This window comes from Trichomycterus rosablanca, chromosome 22 (assembly GCF_030014385.1).
Source record: "Trichomycterus rosablanca isolate fTriRos1 chromosome 22, fTriRos1.hap1, whole genome shotgun sequence".
Taxonomy (NCBI): Eukaryota; Metazoa; Chordata; class Actinopteri; order Siluriformes; family Trichomycteridae; genus Trichomycterus; species Trichomycterus rosablanca.
Window position 1 is genome coordinate 4,545,001 of NC_086009.1, and position 24,546 is coordinate 4,569,546.

Here is a 24,546-nt window from a genome sequence, read left to right on the forward strand (position 1 = left end):
CACCTGTTAGTGGGGGGGATATATGAGGCAGCAAGTGAACATTTTATCCTTAAAGTTGATGTTAGAAGCAGATTTAAGCGGGTTTGACGAGGACCAAATTGTGATGGCTAGACGACTGAGTCAGAGCAGCTCCAAAACTGCAGCTCTTGTGGGGTGTTCCCGGTCTGCAGTGGTCAGTATCTATCAAAAGTGCTCCAAGGAAGGCACAGTGGTAAACCGGCGACAGGGTCATGGGCGGCCAAGACTCATTGGTGCAAGTGGGGAGTGAAGGCTGGCCCGTGTGGTCTGATCCAACAGACGAGCTACTGTGGCTCAAACTGCTGAAGAAGTTCATGCTGGTTCTGATAGAAAGGTGTCAGAATACACAGAGAATCACAGTTGCAGGGCTGTTTTGGCAGCAAAAGGGGGACCAACACAATATTACACAATAATGTTATGCCTGATCGGTGTATATTGTTTATAAGAATAGATACACTACTGCTCCTATTATTATTATTATTATTATTATTATTATTATTTTACCTGATGCACAATTTGCATTCCGTATATTGTATATATGCATGTTGTACATTGGCTACACCCTACTTACTTTATTTGTATTAGTTCTTCTTTTGCTTGTTTAACTACTGGAGGCCAATAATTTCCCTCGGGATGAATAAAGTATGTCTGGCAATCAATCAATCAATCAATCAATCAATCAATCAATCTATCTATCTATCTATCTATCTATCTATCTATCTATCTATCTATCTATCTATCTATCTATCTATCTATCTATCTATCTATCTATCTATCAATCTGTCTCTCTCTCTCTCTCTCTCTCTCTCTATGGGATCGACTTCACCACCCTCTCACTAAAGCACATGAGAGAAAACACACAGGCAGACAATGCCGCGGCCGCGTCACAGTGTGTGCACTTCTTTCACCTGAATGATCGCTGTCTAAAGCTCAGACGTGCACCACTGAGCTTCTGCAGTCGCCAGCTGATAAAGCCAGCATGAAAGTAAAGGTTAACAGGACTGGAACCCTACTGACATGCAAACTAATAAAAGTCATCAGATCCCAGGAAGCGCACGCATCAGTCTGATCAGAGTCGAACTGCTAAAGCCTACAGCAAGTCTACACTGAGATACACACACACACACACACACGCACACACACACACACACACACACGCTGATCAGCCGGACTACACTGGATCTGACAGCGAGCTGTACTCTGACCTAATTGAGCCTCCACGTCCTTCTAAAAACACACACAAGACCCTCCCCTCTGGACATGGACGCCCTTACACTCCCAAGAACATCTGGCAGGGTTGCCAGAGCACACAAGCATGCACTTTCCTAAAGTACACAAGCAGAAACCTAGAGAGCGCTGATGGCCGGGTTATCAGAGAAAAGAGAACTGTAAGCCAAAATAAAACAGATAAAAATGACATACTGATACATTTTCTTGTTAATAAAAGGTCGTTTAAAAGTATGTGGACACCTGATCATGAGCATCTTATTCCAAAACCACAAGCTCCTAAAACATCCTCCACTCCACTGGGAAAGCTTTCAACTAGATTTTGGAGTGTGTCTGAGGGGATTAGTGACCATACTGTCAAAATATCATTTGTAAGGCTGGACACCGCTGTAGGACGTAAAGGTCTGACTTAATATCAGTGTACCAATTCATTCTGACTCTACAGTGGGGCTTAGATCAGTGTGCACAGGGGCACAGTCATGATAAAAACAGGAAATGGCCTTCCCTAAAGTGTTGCCAGAAAACAGAATATAATTATTTTAGATAACTAATTTTATTTACCCGTTCGCAACAAATGAGGTTAAAATGCAGCGGAGGACTGTGTGAAGTGACAATGTTGTTACAAAGCACTCCTGAGCCTGTGTGGCTATTTCTATCACGGTAGCATGACAGTTTCTCAAACAACAACACCTGAGAGCTCAATGGTCCTGCACACTCAGCAGCAGTTTCTGCCCTTGGCCTTTACGCACTGAGATTTCTTCTGACACCCAAAATCTTTTCATGATACTATGAACTGTTGACGGTGAAGGATCCAAATTCTTTCCAATCTTGCACTAAAAACATAAGCATAATGCAATCGGGTAATTGGATATGACTAGATTAGGGGGGAAATGCAAAAAAAGTGAAAGAAATAACATGCAATACCTTTAATGCACGTTTAGCTACAAGAAAACGATTCAGTTTCAGCCATTAATCTGAACAGCTTTTCCACCAGCTGTAGATCCCACCATGTACCAGAACCGTAATGATTTCATTCACTTTAACCCCATGACACATTTTTTTCAAGTAAGCTACTGCACAACATCCCAGCATCTGGATACAAGAACAGATGGATGCATAATACAGTGTGTGTGTGTGTGTGTGTGTGTGTGTTCTGATTAATTTTTAACGATCTCATCCCTCTCTCTCTCTACCCTTCCTCACTCTTTTACTTCACTTTATGTGCTGTGTAGGTTGGATGCTGTAACTGTGCGGCTGTGACACAGCACAACACGACTGTGTTAATGACGTGCTGTCCGATCGAGCGGCCTGATTCACTCCAGACGTTTCATCTCTTTTATTTCCAGTTCTCTGTTCATGGCCAGGAGGTGTCAGACAGATGAAAGTGTCCTGCAAAGAGTCTGGAAAATTCTAAACCTGAGCATTCATGCTACAACGAGACAAGCTTACTTGTGCAGCACCATGTTCTAAACATTAAGTCCTACAAGCTGCCTTCCAGCCTCAGCATATGAACGGAAATGAAGACGTCTTTATTAAGAAACATGAAGCCAATAAAGAGTGTCGGTGGGTTTGACAAATTAATTAGCGACGAGAAATGAAATGAAACAGGAAACACACATCGGCCCAGCTGCATGTTTTTGTGTACATTTAATATATTTTTTTTATATTTAACATATTGGACAAAAGAATTCTATTCTGCACTATTACATGTGCATGTTTTGCATGTACCAAAATTCATATTTTCAACCCTAAATGTACTATATTCAGCAAAATTAAGAAACAGAGCGGCCAGGTGGCGCAGCGGGATAATCCGCTAGCACACCAGCACCGAGATTCTTAACTCCTCGGTTTGAAACTTGCTGTTGCCACCGGTCGGCTGGGCGCCAGCTAGCGGGCATAATTGGCAGTCCCTGCAGCAGATACTAATTGGCCACTGTATGTGCAGGGTGGGGGCTGAACTATGTGTGGGTGGGTCTTCATACGCTGTGTAAGGACCCTGATTGGCGGAAGAGATGCCTGTGCAGAAAGAGGGCTGTACACGTGTCGGAAGAGGCGTGTACAGTGACGTGCTCTCCTTGGATGCAATCTGGGATCCCCAGCAGCGGAAGACACATTGACTACGCTAAATTGGGAGAAAATGCTTAAATAAATAGAAAAAAAAAAAAAGAAACAGAAATTGTGGAGTAAAATTTGACACCATATTTAATACAAAAAATCACCAAAAGCTGGACTTTTACCAGAAGTATCCACACTTTAGCATTTTCCCGTATATATCTGATGTATTCGTGATGTTAAAGTTATGGTTTAAGTGTAATGTGTGTGAGTGGATCCTGTCAGAAGTGAGCAGATGGCAGAATGATCAGTAAAACATTATTCACACGGCACTGCTGCTCATACAGAATCACTTCAACCCACCCAGAGCGACATTTAGCTGAATGAGACGTGACAGCAAAGTGACGCACAGTTAGATGTAGCATCTATGCCGGTTCCCCCGCCCTCTGACTTATGAGCAATTTGTTTCCCTGTATGATTTATGTGCCACATAATTCGGGTTTATACATGCATAACCATGTTAGCTTTGTCACAGCCAGCACATACCGTTTGTTTTTATTTAGATGGTCCAGCCCCAGGAAGGTGGGGTGCGTGACACGGTGAAGCGGTGTTTCCAGGGGCGGCGAGATGAATCTGGCCGATGGCACCAAACGTGCTTGGGCCGTCCCAGAGTGTATGATCCCGCTCTGTTTCCAGGGACACCCAGTTCTTTAAAGCTGTGTGAACACACAAGACAGTGGGCTTCGTTATTATCAAGACATAAACAGGAAAGCGATGTACTGTGATATAAATTTATTCACGACAAGGGCACAATCAGATAAATCAGACCCTGTCCAACCTTCCCTTCCTCAAACACGGCCATTTGTGCTAGTGTGGACGCCTGGCCAGGTAAGTTTATGATTAATGTGATGTAAAAACGGTGTGATTTCACCTAATACCTCAATAAGATCAATATAAGTGACACTTAAATTGCCAAAAGAAATGTTGGAATCGGTTTAAATTTGGATTAAAACAGCTTGTAACGTTTATAAGAACAGTGAACTTCTGATCACTGAACAGCAGCTACACTTTCTAACATCCAGGAACAAATCACACTATAAATCAGTGATCTGAATCCAGCAGTGTTTACATATCAAGGGACCTGGTGACCTTACCTGGAAACACACAACACACACACACACACACACACACACACACACAAACACACACACTCCCCCACAGTACCTGAGATTCTGACTTTTTTCCAAAACGAGTTCAAAGTTTGGGTGGGAGGGAATGAAGACCTGAATGAAGCCACTCATTCATGCGCTAATGAGACCAGAAAGACCAGTTCACTCACTAACAAACGTTTGCGCACACACACACACACACACACACACACACACACACACATATACAGGTTAATGAGGGCCTGTGGAGGCTGTGGCACAGAGGACAAGCAGCACTAATGAGTATGAGCTTGATTAAAGGTAATGATCTACATAGAAAAGGAACCATGTCAGACCCTCATACCCAGTACATGCTGCTATAAAGCAGAGGAAACGCTCGTCTTTTTAAACATTAGAAATGGTTGATAAAACACACACAGCTTGAACACAACTTATCTGCGAGCATTTGTGCCATTGTTACTGGAGTTTGTTTTAATCCAAAAAGCAAGCATGGATCAACCATGGATGATAAGACGTTCTCTTTCCTCTACACCCTAACAGGAAGGGATGTAGTCACAGTTTGTGCTGAAAAACTTACTGTTCTTTGGTTCCCTGTTCAGAATCCATTTATTTTTTGGTGACAAAATGTCTGCACAGTTTAAAATTAGGCTCGCAAATTGGAACGGAACTCATTTCACGTCAGTCGGAAAGGACTAAGTGTCTAAGCAGAAGTGCACTCTTTGAAGAGCGCCGTGACCGTCTATTGAAAGCTACTTGTCAACTTCAATTACAGTGTTATAGGTTAATTGAGCAACTGTGGCACAAAATATTCCTACATTAAGATGCGTTCTGTTAATGGTTCTTTTTTTCTGTTAAGATTTTGACGGGAAGAGCACTGGTCTATTAGGAGATAATAAAGAGCCGCGTACATTCAGAGAAGAGTCGCGTACGTTCTCTGAACTGTGAGTTCCTGTCTAATGCGTTCAGTGGAATCGCTTATTACATTTACATTTACATTTTAGGCATTTAGCAGACGCTTTTATCCAAAGCGACTTACATTACAGTTACAGTATACAGTCTGAGCAATTGAGGGTTAAGGGCCTTGCTCAAGGGCCAAACAGCAGCAACCTGGCAGTTGTGAGGCTTGAACCAGCGACCTTCTGATTACTAGTCCAGTGCCTTAACCACTAGGCTACAGCTTGCCATGCTTATTGGCATGAGCTCAGTCATGTTACTGTCCTTATTGGACCTGTAGGATAAGTATCACATTAGCTTTCTGCTTCTGAACTGTACAGCTGTAAATTCACTGCTTACGACGGTCTTTTTAACTGCTTTTTAAATCTGCCCTCACACACACACACACACACACACACACACACACACACACACACACAAACTAAATCAGTCGATAATCAAGCAGCAATCTTTGACCCTGCCTCGACAAACATGCTGCGTAATGACAGTTGAGCAGAATGTGATGAACGTTTATTAAAAACAAACAGTTACAAATGTTAACCTGACTGCATGTCTTTGGACTGTGGGACAAAACCACAGGGACACGGGGATGACGCGCAAATTCCACACAAAAAGTGAATGTGAATAAACTGACAATACTTACATTTACATTTTTAGCATTTCACAGACGCTTTTACCCAAAGCGACTTATAGTATTGTGACAGTGTACAGTCTAAGCAATTGAGGGTTAAGGGCCTTACTGAAGGGTCCAACAGTTTGCAACCTGGCAGTGGTGGGGCTTGAACCAGCGACCATTTGATTACTAGTTCAGTACCTTAACCACTAGGCTACAACTGCCCTGAGTCAATATTGTCTCGTTTTTAAGCTTGTCGCTTAGTGGCACGGTCAGCAGAAAGCAGAAAACTTACACTATATGGACAAAAGTATTGGGACACCCCTTTCATTTTAGAATTAATGTATTTCAGCCATAACAACTACTAACAGGTGTAATAAATCAATTATATAAAGAAAATTACAATGTTTTCAACTCAATAGTTTAAGAAAGGTCATTTCCTTTTCCAGCATGTCTGTGGCCCTGTGCATGAAGCAAGCTTTATTAAGACATGAAGAAAAGCTCAGTTTAACAAAACTCCTCCTGACCTCAGCCCCACTGAACAGCTCTGGAATGAACTGGTACATTAATTGAGGCAACATCAGTGCCCAGCCATACAAATGCTGTCATCTTTTGACTGAATGGGCACAAACATACTTCAAGTCTTGTAAGAACCTTCTCAGAAAAGATCACACAGAGGATACTCTATTTTAATACCATTTGTTTTTTGAAGTATGATGTCCAACAAGCTCATGGTTAGGTGTCCAAACACTTTTGGCCATATAGTGTATAATAACACAATAATAACATCTGAATATAGTTCTCACAGTTTGGTCGCACCATCTGTCGTTTTCAGCCCCCTCCCGTCTCTGCACGGTCATATTAACACCCAACCTTGTAATTTTCCCTGGCTGTAAACTTTGACCTTTGGTGATGTGTGATGTGCCAGGGTTGTGTGGCTGCTGATTCTACATTACCGGCCCTGATCCGTCTGCCCGTCTGTACCAGCTTACATATCACATGCACAGAGGAACAGCAACATAAAGCATGTCCAACCTTAAACATACACCGGTGTGTATACCTGTACTGTCTGGAAGCCTGGAATTCTGTGTGATTACTGCCAGCTATTTATTATTATTATTTATTAGGATTTTAACGTCATGTTTTACACAATTTGGTTACATTCATGTGGTTACACAAGATTCATCAATTCAACTCTTCAATGTCAAACACAATCATGGACAATTTTGTTTCTCTAATTCACCTCACTTGCACGTCTTTGTACTGTGGGAGGAAACCGGAGCTCCTGGAGGAAACCCATGCAGACTTGGGGAGAACATGCAAACTCCACACAGAAAGGACCCGGACCGCTCCACCTGGGGCTCGGGCTGTGTCTGTACCTGCGAGAGATATTTTATTAAATAAACAGAGGGAAAACAAACGAAGAGCAGAGCATTTATCATTTATTTTGAGTGGTCAGCATGAGAGGCCATGATAATAAATTACTGTAACACTCTCAGTCAGCCACACCCCACCTCAAACCTATCAAACACCAAACAGTACCAAATCAACACCGTCACTCTCACCTCTCTCTCTCATGGTAAAGCTTACTGACCTCCGACCACTCCGCGACTAAGCTCCTTCAACTCACCCTGTGCTGCGCTCTGCCTCATCCAGATTAACCTTTCATGCTGATGTTCGGATGTCTATAACACCTGAGATTTCACTGCATAATGTGTCTTCGGCACAGAAAAACACACCTGCATAAAACAGTGTGCAAAGACAAGTTTATCATTCACTTAGCACTGGCCTTTATCTGTGAGAACATGTTCAGCGAGGGGGAGTACGAGTGAAAGAGAGAAAGATACAGAGGATGAGAATGCTTTAGTCATTGCAGCTGGCATCAGATCCTTCAGTGTTTAAATCATTCATGCTTGTTATTGTGGCCTCTCTTTCCTGTCTGGGTCAACTGTGTTCCGTTTTGATGTTTTTAATCAACCATAATGATAAAGTTTTATCAAAAAAATTACTTACAAATCAAAAACTGAACGCACCCCCAATCCTGACATAGCCAGCAATCAGGTGTCTGTGTAGACGCCCGACCGGCTGATAGCACAGCTGAGCTTCAAAGCCCTGAATCTCCTAAGCGCCAGAGTCCAAAATACAGTCATATATGGTAAATCATTCAGACACGCTCACCAACACTCAGATTTTCTATTTTACAAGAAGGGTGGCACGGTGGCTCGCCTCACAGCAGGAAGATCCAGGTTCCTGGGTTCGATTCCCAGGTGGAGTTGTCCGGGTCCTTTCTGAATGGAGTTAGCATGTTCTCCTCACGACTGTGTGGGTTTCCTCACAGTCCAAAGACGTGCAAGTGAGGTGAATTGGAAATACAAAATTGTCCATGACTGTGTTTGACATTAAACTTGAACTGATGAATCTTGAGTAAGCGGTAATTATCTGTCCTGTCATGAATGTAACCAAAGTGTGTAAAACATGACGTTAAAATCCCAATAAATAAATAAATATTTTACAAGAAAATAAGATTATTTTATTTATCAGTAAATGCTTAGACAAAATTGTACCTGCGTTATTGGACATGCTAATGCAGCTCTTAAACTGAACTGAATTAGAGAGGGGAGTAGGGAGCAGTAGTTTATCTTATTTAAAAAAACAACAACAAAAAACAGCAAGCGTCCACAGAACACTTGATACAGCAACCTTGTTTTCTTCTTATTACATTAACAGCCTAATTTATACAAGACCCCTATGAGGCCTCTGCTGGTTGAGCTGCATCTTCTATTTTAAGCATTTCTGCTGCTAAATTTAACTAGTAAAACACTCACTTTGCATCGGACACTAGAGTGTGTCTCAGTATGTAAGATCAAAGCAATGTTAAGACTTGACTCGACTGTACTACCTTGTCTAACTATTCACTCATTCACACTGAGCTCATTAAAATGTGCCAATCCACCTACTTGCACGTTTTAAGAGATAAAAGGAAAGCCATGCAGATTTCAGAAAAACACACCAAGGTCCTCACAGAGGCAAGTTACACCTCAGGTCCCAGGACACTCCGTACTGCCTCAATGTGCTGCCCTCGGCTTGCTTCATCATCTTGAATGGCCGATCGGTGTAGGGTAGGTGGTGAGTAATGTGCTCACTGTTCTAGAATGTGAGTCATTATTACTGTCCTCCATCAGTCACTCTCACTCCTCTTAACCTCACATTTACTTCCTAACTCCCTCGCTGCACCCTAACCTTGTACGATTTATCATTAGTAGAGTAGCAATCCATTCCAAATTGTTGCTCTTTTTTTTTATTAATTTTCACCCACACAGCAAAGATGCTGCAGGATGGACTCGTATAAAGTAGCGCTTTATCAGACATGTGAGTTATGACGACTCGGCAAACAACCTGATTTTTGCTAAGTCGAGTTTCCTGCTCTGCTGTGCAGGATGAATTTTATCTTTTAAATTAAATAGAAATGCTTTTTTGAAGCTGTTCCTCCATCTCGGTTGCTGGTTTAATAAATGCTATGTGCTTGCCTCAGTAAGCCTGTAATAGGCTTGAGCAGGACAGAGCCACATCTCTTCCTGCTCGTCCTCGCTTTATAGCCCAGTGATTTATACCATGAGAGAGAGAGAGAGAGAGAGAGAGAGAGAGAGCACCGAAATGCATACAGACAGAAAACAGCCAGGAGAGATTTGCTAATTCCCTTCAGTCCGAGGTGAAAAGTAGATCTGCATCATGACTCAGCCACATGCACACAGCGATCATTTCAAAAGCAGCTGAAATCAGCAGTCTGCACTAGTGTCGTTACACCGATTCGTTATTTCTCTCTAATCATCTGCCACGTTTCTGACCCTCTGACCCTCTGACCACTTTCCTAATCAAGTCAAATTTTTTAGTTGCCTTAACGTAGGTTTGGATTTTGTCAGTTATATGACAGCAACACGACAGTCTGAAAATAAACTAGTAAGAAGTAGGGATGGATGCAATAGGTTCAAGGTTCAAGAGAGAGGCTCAAGCGAGGCTTTATTGTCACTTCAACTTTATACAAGAGCATACTGAAATGAACCAACACTCCTCCAGGACCAGGGTGCAACACAGAACACAAGTGCAGGACAATACAATATACACAGAGCAGATAAAAAACAGTACATGGTACTGGGTAAACGATAAGTGAGGTAAAAAAAAAAACATATTCTAATATACATTTAGCAACAGAGGGTTTTTAAAGCAGCAAAGATATAAAAGAAGAAGGTGCAAAAATACAATATTGTGCAAAGATGCAAGTAATATAGTCAGTAGTCAGTTGAATACCAAATGTAGTGTAATAAGAGAGTTAGGTGAATACCAAACCCACTTCCAACAAAAGCCAGAAAGCAAAAACCTGTGAGAAATGTAAAAGTAGCTCCCTAAAAAGTTACTGGAGACCATCCATGGAGATGTGAGTGAATAATACAACACTTAAACAATGTTTCTTAACATGATTGCAATAGATAGGGTGATCTAACCATCCACAGATCATATCACTATGAAAAGATATAGAAAGGTCTGTGCATAAAAGGCAAAGCAAAAAGCCAATATTGAATTCCAATATTACATTGGAGCAACATAGTGACTGACTATACTGACTCCAGTCAAAACTGAAATAAATGAATGCATACTAAAGAATAAAAAATTCCTTGTTAAATCATTTCAATTAAAAATATCCTTTACTTAAATGCATAACAGTTTGACATTTGACTTGGTATCGGACTGCTCTTGTTTGGGGGGGGGGGGGGGGCATACTGAGGGTGTCAAATTTCTGCCAAGTTAGACGTCAGTGCAACACCGTCTCACTTCATGGTGCAGGGTGTGTGTGTTTGGGTGTGTGTGAGTGTGTGTGTGTGTGTGTGTGTTTTGCTATCAATTCAATTATTAACCACATACAACTGAAATTATGTAATTATTTATTAGGATTTTAACGTCATGTTTTACACACTAGTTACATTCATGACAGGAACGGTAGTTACTGCTTACACAAGATTCATCAGTTCAAGTTTAATGTCAAACACAGTCATGGACAATTTTGTATCTCCATTAAACCTCACTCGCACGTCTTTAGACTGTGGGAGGAAACCGAAGCTCACAGAGAAAACCCACACAGACACAGGGAGAACATGCAAACTCCTCACAGAAAGGACCCGGACCATTCCACCTGGGAATCAAACCCAGGACCTTCTTCTACTCACCGAGCCACCAGGCCGCCCAACAATTGGAATTAAATGACTTAACAGTCAGCACTGATCAAACAATTATTAATAATTCTAGGTTATTTCTTCAGATCTTTAGTCTGATGATGTAAAACCTGCTGGCACGTTTGGATTTTTCATGCAACCCCAGCATTACTGCTGAGCCCATGCATGACTTGTATTTTGCATAATTGTGTTACGTCGTTTGACCAGACCGTGGAAGGCGTTGTAACATGCCCTGCCCTTTTTAGTCTATTTTTTACATTTTTGCATTTGGAGGGGATGAAGATTCTGCAAAATCTAAGACTCTAAAAAAATATATATTTAGATACTCAAAATCTAAGAATATATAACAGAAATGATGAGGCATTATATTAGTGTGTAAGGAAATAAAGTGAGAGAATGAAGTGAGGGGAAAAATGGAAGCGAAAACGATTGTACACTGTATGTGTGTGAGTGGATTTTAGTCAAGGTCACTTGCAAAAGAGTTTGCCACAAAACAAACAAGGCTCATCTGATAAAATATAAACCCATCAAACCCAAAATCCCCCACTCTCGCTCTCGCTCTCTCTCTCACACACACACACACACACACACACACACACACACACACACACACACACACACACACACACAGAGAAAACAAAGAGGAAAGATCATAAGGTAAAAACACCAACACTACAAACACTACTGCTACTCTTAACAGTGTCCAAAGGTCTACTTTATTTATGTATGTATTTATTTATTAGGATTTTAACGTCATATTTTACACACTTTGGTTGCATTCATGACAGGACAGGTAGCTACTGGTTACACAGGATTTATCAGTTCAAGTTTTAATAACAAACACAGTCATGGACAATTTTGTATCTCCATTAAACCTCACTAGCACGTCTTTGGACTGTGGGAGGAAACCGGAGCTCCTGGAGGAAACCCACGCAGTCACAGGGAGAACATGCAAACTCCACACAGGGAACAACCCGGAACACTCCACCTGGGAATCAAACCCAGGACCTTCTTGCTGTGAAGTGACAGTGCTACCCATATGTGTTATATATCAATTAAATGGAAAAGTGTGTCCAAACTTTTGACTGGTACTGTATATATAGTGTATATATACAGGGGTTGGACAAAATAACTGAAACACCTGGTTTTAGACCACAATAATTTATTAGTATGGTGTAGGGCCTCCTTTTGCGGCCAATACAGCGTCAATTCATCTTGGAAATGACATATACAAGTCCTGCACAGTGGTCAGAGGGATTTTAAGCCATTCTTCTTGCAGGATAGTGGCCAGGTCACTACGTGATGCTGGTGGAGGAAAACGTTTCCTGACTCGCTTCTCCAAAACACCCCAAAGTGGCTCAATAATATTTAGATCTGGTGACTGTGCAGGCCATGGGAGATGTTCAACTTCACTTTCATGTTCATCAAACCAATCTTTCACCAGTCTTGCTGTGTGTATTGGTGCATTGTCATCCTGATACACGGCACCGCCATTGGATGCACATGGTCCTCCAGAATGGTTCGGTAGTCCTTGGCAGTGACGCACCCATCTAGCACAAGTATTGGGCCAAGGGAATGCCATGATATGGCAGCCCAAACCATCACTGATCCACCCCCATGCTTCACTCTGGGCATGCAACAGTCTGGGTGGTACGCTTCTTTGGGGCTTCTCCACACCGTAACTCTCCCGGATGTGGGGAAAACAGTAAAGGTGGACTCATCAGAGAACAATACATGTTTCACATTGTCCACAGCCCAAGATTTGCGCTCCTTGCACCATTGAAACCGACGTTTGGCATTGGCACGAGTGACCAAAGGTTTGGCTATAGCAGCCCGGCCGTGTATATTGACCCTGTGGAGCTCCCGACGGACAGTTCTGGTGGAAACAGGAGAGTTGAGGTGCACATTTAATTCTGCCGTGATTTGGGCAGCCGTGGTTTTATGTTTTTTGGATACAATCCGGGTTAGCACCCGAACATCCCTTTCAGACAGCTTCCTCTTGCGTCCACAGTTAATCCTGTTGGATGTGGTTTGTCCTTCTTGGTGGTATGCTGACATTACCCTGGATACCGTGGCTCTTGATACGTCACAAAGACTTGCTGTCTTGGTCACAGATGCGCCAGCAAGACGTGCACCAACAATTTGTCCTCTTTTGAACTCTGGTATGTCACCCATAATGTTGTGTGCATTGCAATATTTTGAGCAAAACTGTGCTCTTACCCTGCTAATTGAACCTTCACACTCTGCTCTTACTGGTGCAATGTGCAATTAATGAAGATTGGCCACCAGACTGGTCCAATTTAGCCATGAAACCTCCCACACTAAAATGACAGGTGTTTCAGTTATTTTGTCCAACCCCTGTATATACTGTATATATATATATATATATATTTGCAGAGATGGATTGCCAGACAGAGCACACCCAACCCCACTGATCACCTTTGAGATAAATTAGAAGATTAATTTTGAGCCAGACCTTCATTAGTACCTGACCTTAGAAATATTTGTCATTTTAATTAACACATTTGTGTGAAAAAGAAGCTGCAGCATTTGGTTGTAAACACAGTGGGTCATTTTCATATGAATCAACAATGGAGACGTGTTCGATAAACATGCTACAGAAGCTGAAGTGAGAACAGCTAAAAGTTTACTGCTTTGCTCTGAGGGTCGTGACCTTATGGTTCACCATATACGTGAGCAGATATTGTAGCGCTATCGCCTCAAGATTGAACACATAACCCTCGTGTTTAAACAGCGGCTCTTATCTACAACAGAACACCCCCAACCAGGAGGCCACAAACCAACCCGCAGGTTAGTGTGAATGTGATATTGATTGTTATTCAAAGAAATTTCATGCACAAGTCAACATTAAAGTGATCAAAGAGCAAATATTTTAAACAGCCTATTACATCTATTTCAAGCTTTTTTCAGCAGATCACATTCATAATACTTAATGTTCCTCTTTTATGAACATATCAAAAAAGCAAAGACTTTAATAAAAGCATAATTTTTTTCGTTTGACTGACATGCACAAAGCCCTGATCTTATATAATAATATATAAATATACATATAATACATACTGTATATACAAAACTGTATATTTTTTAATCCTACAACAAATAAGCTCTCCAGGACTTGCATTCAAGGACGACTAGAGCATCCTCAGAGATACAAATTGCCAGCTTCTGGCACAAAACACCCCCTAAAAACTCAATGAGCAGCACTTAAATGTTTCCTGCTAAAGTGGTCAGCAAATTTAACCCACATTTAACAGGTTGGCAGGTTAATGCCACATACAGGTTTTATCAAAACACCAAAATTAGAACGCTGCCTTCCTGTTTCTCTTCTATAACACACTCATCATCAGTAAGTGTCTCTGACTCCAAAGACAGTTACACAATGTTAACAATTTCCACTTTATTTATCCACCTCGAATTTGGGCATGCTAAAAAAAATAAAGGTCAGAGCTCGATGCTGAGAGCGGTGCTTCCTTTTCCAGTCTCCACGAACTCATATTTGGATGCAGCTGCTACCACACAGATTATGTGCATTAGTGGCCATGTAAAATACAATTTTGCCTTCAGATGGTGAACACACACACAGAGCACCCTGGTACACCTCTCGGAGGACGCTATGTGCTGGCTACTACATACAAATTTCACCTGTCATGCTGCTGAACCTTAACACCAATTTAACTTTTACCTTGGTGAACAGACCGAGTTACACGGTCCTGCTGACTAAACGTGTATTCCTGATGACCAGGCACTGATCAGATTAGGCTTAAGGGTACACATAATTGTGATTTATAATTAAAACCATTTTCAGTCCAAGGCTAAGCACAGTGTTTCAGTAGCTAAGAAACCAGAATGAACAGCAGGCTGTGTGAACGCAGCCCGGTCGGCATGCCTGCAGATGACATACGATAAGGAGTATTTATGGTTATGGATTTCAGTGCGGTATCACCTTTGACCCCCTTGTGTACGGATCCCCTGCCAAAGCCCACACATTCCTGATTTCTCATAGGATGAGCTGGCCAACCAATCAGTGCCAGTCTGGCATTCCATCTGCTCTCATCTGCCAAAGAGAAAAAAAACCTTGCAAAGACTGATATGGCAAAGTAAACGAGAGAGAGAGAGAGAGAGAGAGAGAGAGAGAGAGACACCTACCCTGATTTAAAGCACAAAGCAGAACAGAAAGAGAGAACAGGGAAGACAAAACGCAAACAGAAAAGCCCTGACTCCTGCACCCCTGCACAGATACATCACACCGACTTCCGCCCAATTTCAGTTACTGCTACAATTGAAACAACCCATTGACAAGTATTTAGCTGGACGTGCATTTCCTCTGCAGCAAAACAATATTAGCATCGACACTACATGTTATGCATTTGCACAAAGTCAAAGCTATCGTCCAAACATGCTAGAAATCACCATAAAACAAAAAGCTCAACAAACTGCCAAACTGTTCAGGGTCATGGTGGACTTGGTACCGTCCAAAACACTGGACACAAGGCAATAAACCACCCTGAACAGATCTCCAGTCCACTCCAAGCGCCGGACACAAGTCAAAACTACACCCTGAACAGGTCTCCAGTCCACTCTAAACGCTGGGCACAAGGCAAAGACACACCCTAAACAGGTCTCCAATTTACTCCAAACACTGGACACAGGGCAAAAAAAAAACCCTGAACAGGTCTCCAGTCCACTCCAAGCACTGGACACTTGATTCCAATTGAGAGCGCAGCTAGTCTGTACAGAGTAAGAATGCCAATTTGAAACCCACCCCAACCCACCCTCAGTGTGCATACGCCAGCTCTGTTTCCAGCCGCATTCAGATATTCTAATCCAAACAGGAAAACCTTTTTATACATTTATATTATTTAAATAATACGTGAGCTGGTGTGGCGTAAACTTAAAAAACCTGGCCATTAGGAGGGACATATAAGTGCACCCCAAGTGCCGGTCCCAAGCCCGGATAAATAGTAGGGTCCTGTCAGGAAGGGCATCCGGCCTAAAAACCGTGCCAAATCTGGATGTGTGGACGAATGATCCACAGTGGTGACCCCACACTGGAGCATTAAGATTAAAATCACAAACACTGAAATATTTTATTATTATTTCTATATGTTGTGTATCTATACACCATTGAAAAAAAAAATTTAACCTTAAGTCTTGAACTTATGGTGAACTGGTGAGTCAGCTGTGAATGTTAATAGCAAGAGCCACTAAAGAACAGACTGATTTTAGTCACCTGGCTCAGAAAGAAAACAGTTTTCCACAGTATTTCATTTGCCTGTTTGTTTATTTTGTGACTGAGCCGATGGGTCAACACTTGTGTGGTCTGCAGCTCGACACCCACCCGCAAACACACGTCGACAGCAAAATTCTCTAAATATGTCAACATGATCATCAGATTATTTAAATATGTTTAAGGATAAAGAAAGAAACGTCGTGTTTGTATATCTGCTTCCTATGATGGCTAAAATGGAACAGTACACACACAAACACACACACAAACACACACACACACACACGCAAAACAGAGAATAAAGTGTTAGGGTCAGGATACCTATTTGCTGAGCACTGGTCATCTTTACAATTCAACACACACACACACACACACACACACACACACACACAGATAGAGACACACACACACACAGACAGATGTATTGCTTCAGGGGGTGTAGATCCTATCAGTGTTTCTCACACGGTGGGTAGTATCCCAAAAGTGGGTGAGGACGAGAGGACAGATGTATTTAGGAATGTAGTCTAGTAAAGTAAAACACTAGACACAGTACAATTTTCAATAAGTCATTAAAACTTAAACACCAGCCTTACATAAAAAATAAAGTAAGCCAACAAGTAATGTGATTGAAACTTAATAGCACTAATGTTTAAAATTGCAGTCAGAAAGAAACAGTTGTGCCATTAACGAACATATAAAGATAAATCAATGCTGCTTTACCTTGGAAATAATTAGAATCATTAAGGTATAACCTTGGTTACATTCTGTATAAATTTAATCTCAGTTGAACAAATGGTACAGCCACTCACAAGACTTTGCAGTGTGTCTATGGAAATTTGTGCCCATTCATTCAAAAGAACATTTGTATGTCTGGGCGCTGATGTTGGTCAAGAAAGCCTCGACTGACGTTCCAGTTTATTCTAAAGCTGGTCAGTGGGACTGAGGTCAGGGCTCTGTCATGCCACAGGGGTTTCTTTAAACTGAGCTTTTATTCATGTCTTTATAGATCTTGCTTTGTGCACAGTCATGCTTTCCTAAACTGTTGCTGCAAAGCATATTATGCCATTTATATGACTGATTTATAACACCTGTTAGCAATTGTTTTGGCTGAAATAAATGAATTTAGAAATTAGAAGGAGTGTCCCAATACTTTGGGTCTGTGTGTCTGTGTCTGCTCTGAATGTTGCATTCGGATAAATTACAATATGACTGAGATTGAATCACTGGGCTTGAAAGTAATGTTGGAACTCAGCAGCCGCCACGACTTTTCGCTTTGAATGAAGTGCCGAGTGTAAGATCGAGCCCTGGGATGGACCGGCGCCCTGTCCAGGGTGTTACTGTGTGCCTTGCGCCCATTGAAAAGCTGGGATAGACTCCAGCACACCCCCCCCCCCAACCCTAATCGGATAAGCGGTTAAGAAAGTGAGTGAGTGTGAGTGTAAGATCGATAACCAATACCATTTACAGTAGACAAAACGTTGCCTAAATGTAGGAGTTCCTGAAAAAATCTTACAATTACAAGCGTTGTGATCTGAGACAAAGTTTCGTTAAAGATAGTCAATATAAATTAAATCTTTCATCCTGTTATCAACTCACTTTAATAATGTGTATATAAGAAACAAATAGTAGAAAGGATGCCACCAAGACACATCTGAAGCTCAAAGCTTACTTAGTCCACTTCATTACTGTGTGTAGGGGTCAGCAGGTTTGTGTTAGGTTGCAGGTAACTCAGCTGTCTGACACTTTTCCCTGAGATACCAATTTCTCTCTTTTTCTATTTGCACTTGTGCCTTTTTTTATCTTTTTCTATTTACACATGCCTTGCCAATTCATGACTGCTTCTCCCTTTAGACTCTAAGCTATATGTACTTTCCAAACATTACAAAAGCACACATTACAATCTGGAACATCATTAACAAACATATTCTCACCGTCAGATTTTTCTCCCATTTTCTTTAACGACTTTATTCTGGTCAGTAAACACTAGGCGCAAGGCAGGAACACTCCATCACAGGATTTCAGCCAACCCATGACCAGGATAGGGACAATTATATCCATGCAGACGCCAGGCCAGCCGGTAGCACCGCTGAGATTTAAACCCAAGGCTAGGGTAACAGACCGCTATGCCACCCACACGCCACTACAAACTTATGTAGATTTTTATTATGTCAAGTGCTGCAAGAAATAAACCTCACACTTTTTCAGCAGGATGTAAGATCTCTTTTAGATTGCATTACTTGTGCACCCTTGATTTCAGATGAGCGGCACAATGATTTGTGACAGTTTGCATCAGCGCCAATGATCAGTTTACAGAATGCTATAAACAGTCCTGCTGAGTCATGAACAGGGATGTTTTCTCCTCTATATATACTCGTATTTAAAAGAAATAACATATCTTAAGAGAATTATAATTACATGTGGAAAGAAAACAATGTAAGGATAAAAATAAATCCATTCAGTCATCCGGGCCCTCTAAGAAAGTCCCACAAACAAACCAGGGACTGATCGCTCCTCAGTTTGCTCAGGAATGAAAACACCTAACTGCTGATGTCTGGTGACCCTCAATCCAAAATGTTCGGCAAGAGTTTCCAATTTTTTAACACAATGTCTTCCATGAACACATGATAAGCCGGTTTCTGCACAAAACTGACTTTTAACCATGATTGGCTATGTCTGAGGGAGTTGGAGTGACCGGAGCCCTGTGATGGATAGGTGCCCTGTCCCGGGGTATTCCTGCTTTGCTCCCAGTGATTCCACTGTGACCCAGACCAGAATACAATTAATTAAAACAACAATGAGTATTGTCCAAATCCAACTAAATATATAGTGATTTGGTAAATACGACACACTGCAAATCAATCATCATGACTCCCTGTTCTTTCCAGTACTATTTTATTTCGGCTGTTCCCATATTTAGCTTTTACCGATGCCCTTCCTGATACAACTCTCCTATTTTTTTAATCTGAGCTTTGGACCGGCACTGAGAGTGCACTGACAAGTGCACCTTCAATAGCTAGGCTGTAAAAATATATTTTACTGTGATTTATTTAAACCCATTTTTCAAAAAAAAAATGTCGAGATGTTTAGTATTATGTGAATGTCCGGATGAATTAAATTTACCTGAGCCAAACAGATATCATTCTGCACACAATAATATTGCCCAATCCAGAACACAACACACACTTGCAGAAGTTTGCAACACCATTGCAATATGTTATCTCATTCAAGTTGCACACAGGACAAATCTGTACCGTCTCTCTGCTGAGACTGACCAGATCACCAAACTGTTGCTGAAATAAGTATGACAACAAATCACTTAGCCTTACAGACAAGAATCTGCACTAGTCTGGATAGCATGACAAGATTACTGTTCAAAAGGCAGCGGTCAGTTTTTGTACATCCTCTAAGCAGTTAAACTCGTACCTCTGACCTGTAGGGTCATGTTTGAGGGAACCATTAAACACACAGATGCCTGGGAAAAAAAACAACCCAACTTGCATTACAGAAGCCAAGCAAAGGTGCCTGATGGGATGAATAGAGTCGATATGGTTGCCGTGCTGAAATCAAAATACAAAGCGAGAGCAACTTTCACAGGGTGTCTGTGAAAATGAAAGTAAACCGAGTCAGATATCAGTTGTTTGATCAAGAGGAGAAAGACGCTGAAAGGATGCCGAGTGATTTTTAATCCTCTCTACAGATCGTTTTACAAGAGCAGTCGTCTGATGTAATGCTGAAGTCTAAACCTATAGCTAACAGTAATCACTGATGAATTTTAATGTCTCATTTAGGGTGATATGGGACATTTCTACACTATGATAACTCCATGAAACCTCTTTTTTGAGGGGACAATTTTAAATTACATTAGCAAGTGAGCAATTTCCTCAATAAGCTGTAGTGCAATAATAATAATATTAATAATAAATGTGTTGTTCTGCTTCTGTAAGAAGCTGTGCAAGGATCTTGAAGAAAAATGTACCGTATGACTGATTTGCAGCAGCAGTAAGAAACCCAGTCATTATCCTGCTGTTAGCAATGCAAAATGCTAAGGTAGGCTTTTTGCATCGAGATTCCAGTCCCTCTGTCCAAGAGAGTCACTCTGAATCCAGCAAAAGAAGCCCAGACCATCACATTTTCTTCTCTATATTTAACAGTTGATGTCACACACTGAGCACCTATACTCTTACAATTAGCGCTGTACAAAACCCAGCATGATTAACTGAGAACTTTTGATTTGTCCCAGGCAATCCTCATTTTCACCATCTCAGCAGTGACTTCATTCTTGCCACTCAACCTGTCAAACCTACAGCTCGGAGTCACAGCTGAAACCAAGACTTGCTCACTTCGATCAGTATTACACCGTGTCTGAAATGGTTGTCCTGTGAGCCACCTAACTCACTGACACCTTTGTATTCTTTACTATTTCTCTAGAGGACGTACACATTTAAGGATTATAATGATCTGCTTACTTTTTTAATCAACTGCCCTTATCTTACCATTACACATTAAACATTAGGGTGGGTAGTAATCAACAACATCTGGGACAGCTATAGGAATATTTGTATCAATTGTATCAAGCTATAGAACAATTGTTCATTTTTATCAGTACATTGCTCCCTTGTACAGTCTTTATTAAATCAAGACTGAAAACACTTTTTTAAATTGTCATTTAATTCTTAAGTATTGTGCAATTTTGTTAAGTATTTATTTATGTTTTAGTTTCTTAAATTGCTCAGTATTTTATGATTGCATTGTACAGCACTTTGGTTGACTCCACTTTTGGTTTGATTTTACTTACTTACTTGTAAAGCCATTTTGTATTAACTCTAAAATTGACATAATTTTTCAGTTTTTGTAAACTAATATTTTTTTCTGGCAGTTTACCAATAAACTTGTTAGCTTTTAGGTTACCAAGTCACTAATCTGAACTGCCTAAATATCAATATAAATTGGCAAATAGGAGCATTCTAAAACTTTTGCCCAGCAGTATGTATGTATGTATGTGTTCATATGAAGCTCTAGAGGAATAAAATCTGTCTTTGCTGTATAATTTCTCTCAGATAAAAGTTTAATACATTTAACACACAAAGGTACAATAATATTTATACCTGTATAAACAGAAGAGAAAAAGTCTTACAAGTTATACTGTCCAGTCCTACTCTGAACTAATAAGCCAAGGGCTTTAAAAAAATCACTGAATAGTGTTAAGTCAGGTAGGAAGGATCTGTCATTTCTGCAATGCGACAAATTGAACGCTGTTAACTTTTTTTGTTTAAAGACTTTACACACTGATCAATAAAATTTTGCAACATTCATGACTCTCAAACTTACACTATTTACAAAAAAATCCATAATAGAGCACTGGTTGTTTTTAATATTCTAAACTGAACTGTTTCTGTACTATCAGTACAACTAAAGATACAAATAAATAAATAATAAGAAAAAAAAAACATATTAATAATTATAATCATTGTGTAAGTGCATTCCATGTTATCCAGGTACATTGTGCAAACAAATACAGACAAAAACACACATTAAACAAAAATGCTGCATAACAGGAAACAATATTAATAAACACACCCTTTGCAAATTTCAGGTAATTAAATGATAAATGAATAAAATGTGCAATAAAATGTATGTGTATAATTACAGTTAATACAACAACTTTTTATTGGACACAGCCAAGTATAAGTACAGACCATTAAAAGTTTATTTTGGTCCTGTATGTGCAAGTACTTCACCTTTCGATTTAAATATTATAATAAATAATGTCAATATTCCTGTGGTAAATAAACGCAGCTCGTATTAGTACACATACTAGCGTACTAGCGTACTAGAAAGTATTCATGAGGCACTAAATAACAAGCACACTCGTGTACTAGACCGACATACTACATAGTAGGCTAGTAGGCTAGTAGGCTATGGGACGCAGCCCCTCTCTCTGTTTGACAGCTACGTACCCAGCCTGTTGAATCAGCTCATAACAACCGCTTATTATTTCACACCAAAGCTTTATTTTGTCGTATTCAAAAGAAATAAGTTAAGTTATCGCTATTTTATGAGAGAAAGCTTGTCTTGAAGTGGTGATAAACAGATATTAGTGCGCCAGTGCGGACAGTTAGTTTATGAAGCCGTTAAAACAGAGCAGCGCGCAGTAACTTGTAAGAGAAACTAAGTGTAATAAAACAACGCAGTTAAAATATTTAGAAATTAAAGTACTCACTCGAATAGGAGACTGAAATGTGCTGTCTTCTGGAATAAAAGTGCAGCAAAGCTCCGGATATACCGAGCAGAAAAGCAAAGGCAACAACACGAGCGTGTCGCTCACAGCCAGCAGCAGCAGCACTGAGCTCCGTGTGAGCACTAATCACACAAACACTCACTCATAACCGCCCACTTCCGCTGCTGTTCCCACACGCCGCTCATCTTTAACTTTATTAGAATGTACATTTATATTTATAATGTATAGATTTAGTCTTTTATTCGAGTTTTATACACGAGTTCATATACATTCCTGAGCTCGACCGTCGGCTTCACCGTGAGAGCCGTTAAACTGAAAGTTCATGCTAACAGGTGATAAGTGGGTCGCGCGGAGGGCGTGGCCTCACTGATTACACACGTGACGTGACTTGGCTCGAGCGCCACCAGAGCCGTTGGCCTTTAGGTCTGAGGCGAAGCTTTAATAATGAAACTTTACATAATTAATCTCTTTAATATTCGCCCTGACATGAAATATTGTAAATCATAAAGTTAACAATCATATCTGTCAAGTTTGAAGTTCGACTGCAGTTGTTGTGGCCCGACAATCTCACTTTTTAGACATAAATCGCACCACTAATGATATATTTGGGTATATGTGTGTGTGTGTGTTATCCATTTACATTTACATTTTCAGCATTTAGCAAACGCCTTTATCCGAAGCCACTTACATTACAGTTACAGCATATAGTCTGAGCAATTGAGCGTTAAAGGCCTTGCTCAAGGGCCCAACAGCAGCAACCTGGCAGTGGTGGGGCTTGAACCAGCGACCCTCTGATCACTGGTCCAGTACCTTAACCACTAGGCTACAGCTGGCCAGTGGCAGAGAGGTAAACTACACTAGACAGAAATGATACGTTTGGGTATTTGTGTGTGTTTTTCAGTGGCAGAGGGGTACCGGTGGGATCTACTGGTTGTCCAGGCATCTACTGGTTGTCCAGGCATCTATATGCACACGCACAGGGCGGCTCGGTGGGTAGCACTGTCGCCTCACAGCAAGAAGGTCCTGGGTCCGATCCCCAGGTGGGGCGGTCTGGGTCCTTTCTGTGTGGAGTTTGCAATATTTGCCCTGACATGAAATACAGTAAATAATACAGTATTATTACAACATTAACAGTCAAATCTGTCAAGTTTGAAGTTCAACTGCATTTGTTGTGGCCTGACAATCTCACTTTTTAGACATAAATCATACCACTAATGATACGTTTGGGTATGTGTGTGTTATCCAGTGGCAGACAGGTAAACTACACTAGACAGCAATAATACGTTTGGGTATTTGTGTGTTTTTCAGTGGCAGAGGGGTAAATTATGTTAGCCAACTACCGGTGGGATCTACTGGTTGTCCAGGCATCCACATGCACACGCACAGGGCGGCACTGTGGCTCGGTGGGTAGCATTGTTGCCTCACAGCAAGAAGGGCCTGGCTTCGATCCCCAGGTGGGGCGGTCTGGGTCCTTTCTGTGTGGAGTTTGCAATATTTGCCCTGACATGAAATACAGTAAATAATACAGTATTATTACAACATTAACAGTCAAATCTGTCAAGTTTGAAGTTCAACTGCATTTGTTGTGGTTCAACAATCTCACTTTTTAGACATAAATCATACCACTAATGATACGTTTGGGTATATGTGTGTGTTCTCCATTGGCAGTGAGTTAAATTATACTAGCCAACTATCACTGGATCCAGGGTTCAAATCCCCAATGGTGCTACTGGCCGTCCAGGTATCTACATACATACAGTCTGATGGGGGATGGTCAAGGACCCGCAATGGATTTGCTTCCT

General features: G+C 41.0%; 1 protein-coding gene across 2 annotated transcripts in view; it reads right to left on the reverse strand.

Moving 5' to 3' along the window:
- The window catches only part of stat5a (signal transducer and activator of transcription 5a), a 61,956-nt gene extending 39,117 nt beyond the window's left edge, over nt 1-22,839 (reverse strand). Inside the window, exons 1-4 of one of the 2 annotated variants that reach the window (XM_062984836.1) lie at nt 22,727-22,839; nt 7,664-7,772; nt 7,277-7,412; nt 3,844-4,013 (exon numbers count right to left, since the gene is read on the reverse strand). The gene's annotated coding sequence lies outside the window, so the exon portion shown is untranslated. The remainder of the gene's footprint in view (nt 1-3,843; nt 4,014-7,276; nt 7,413-7,663; nt 7,773-22,726) is intronic. The other variant, XM_062984837.1, reaches the window with a different exon arrangement.
- Between the last annotated feature and the right edge of the window lie 1,707 nt (nt 22,840-24,546).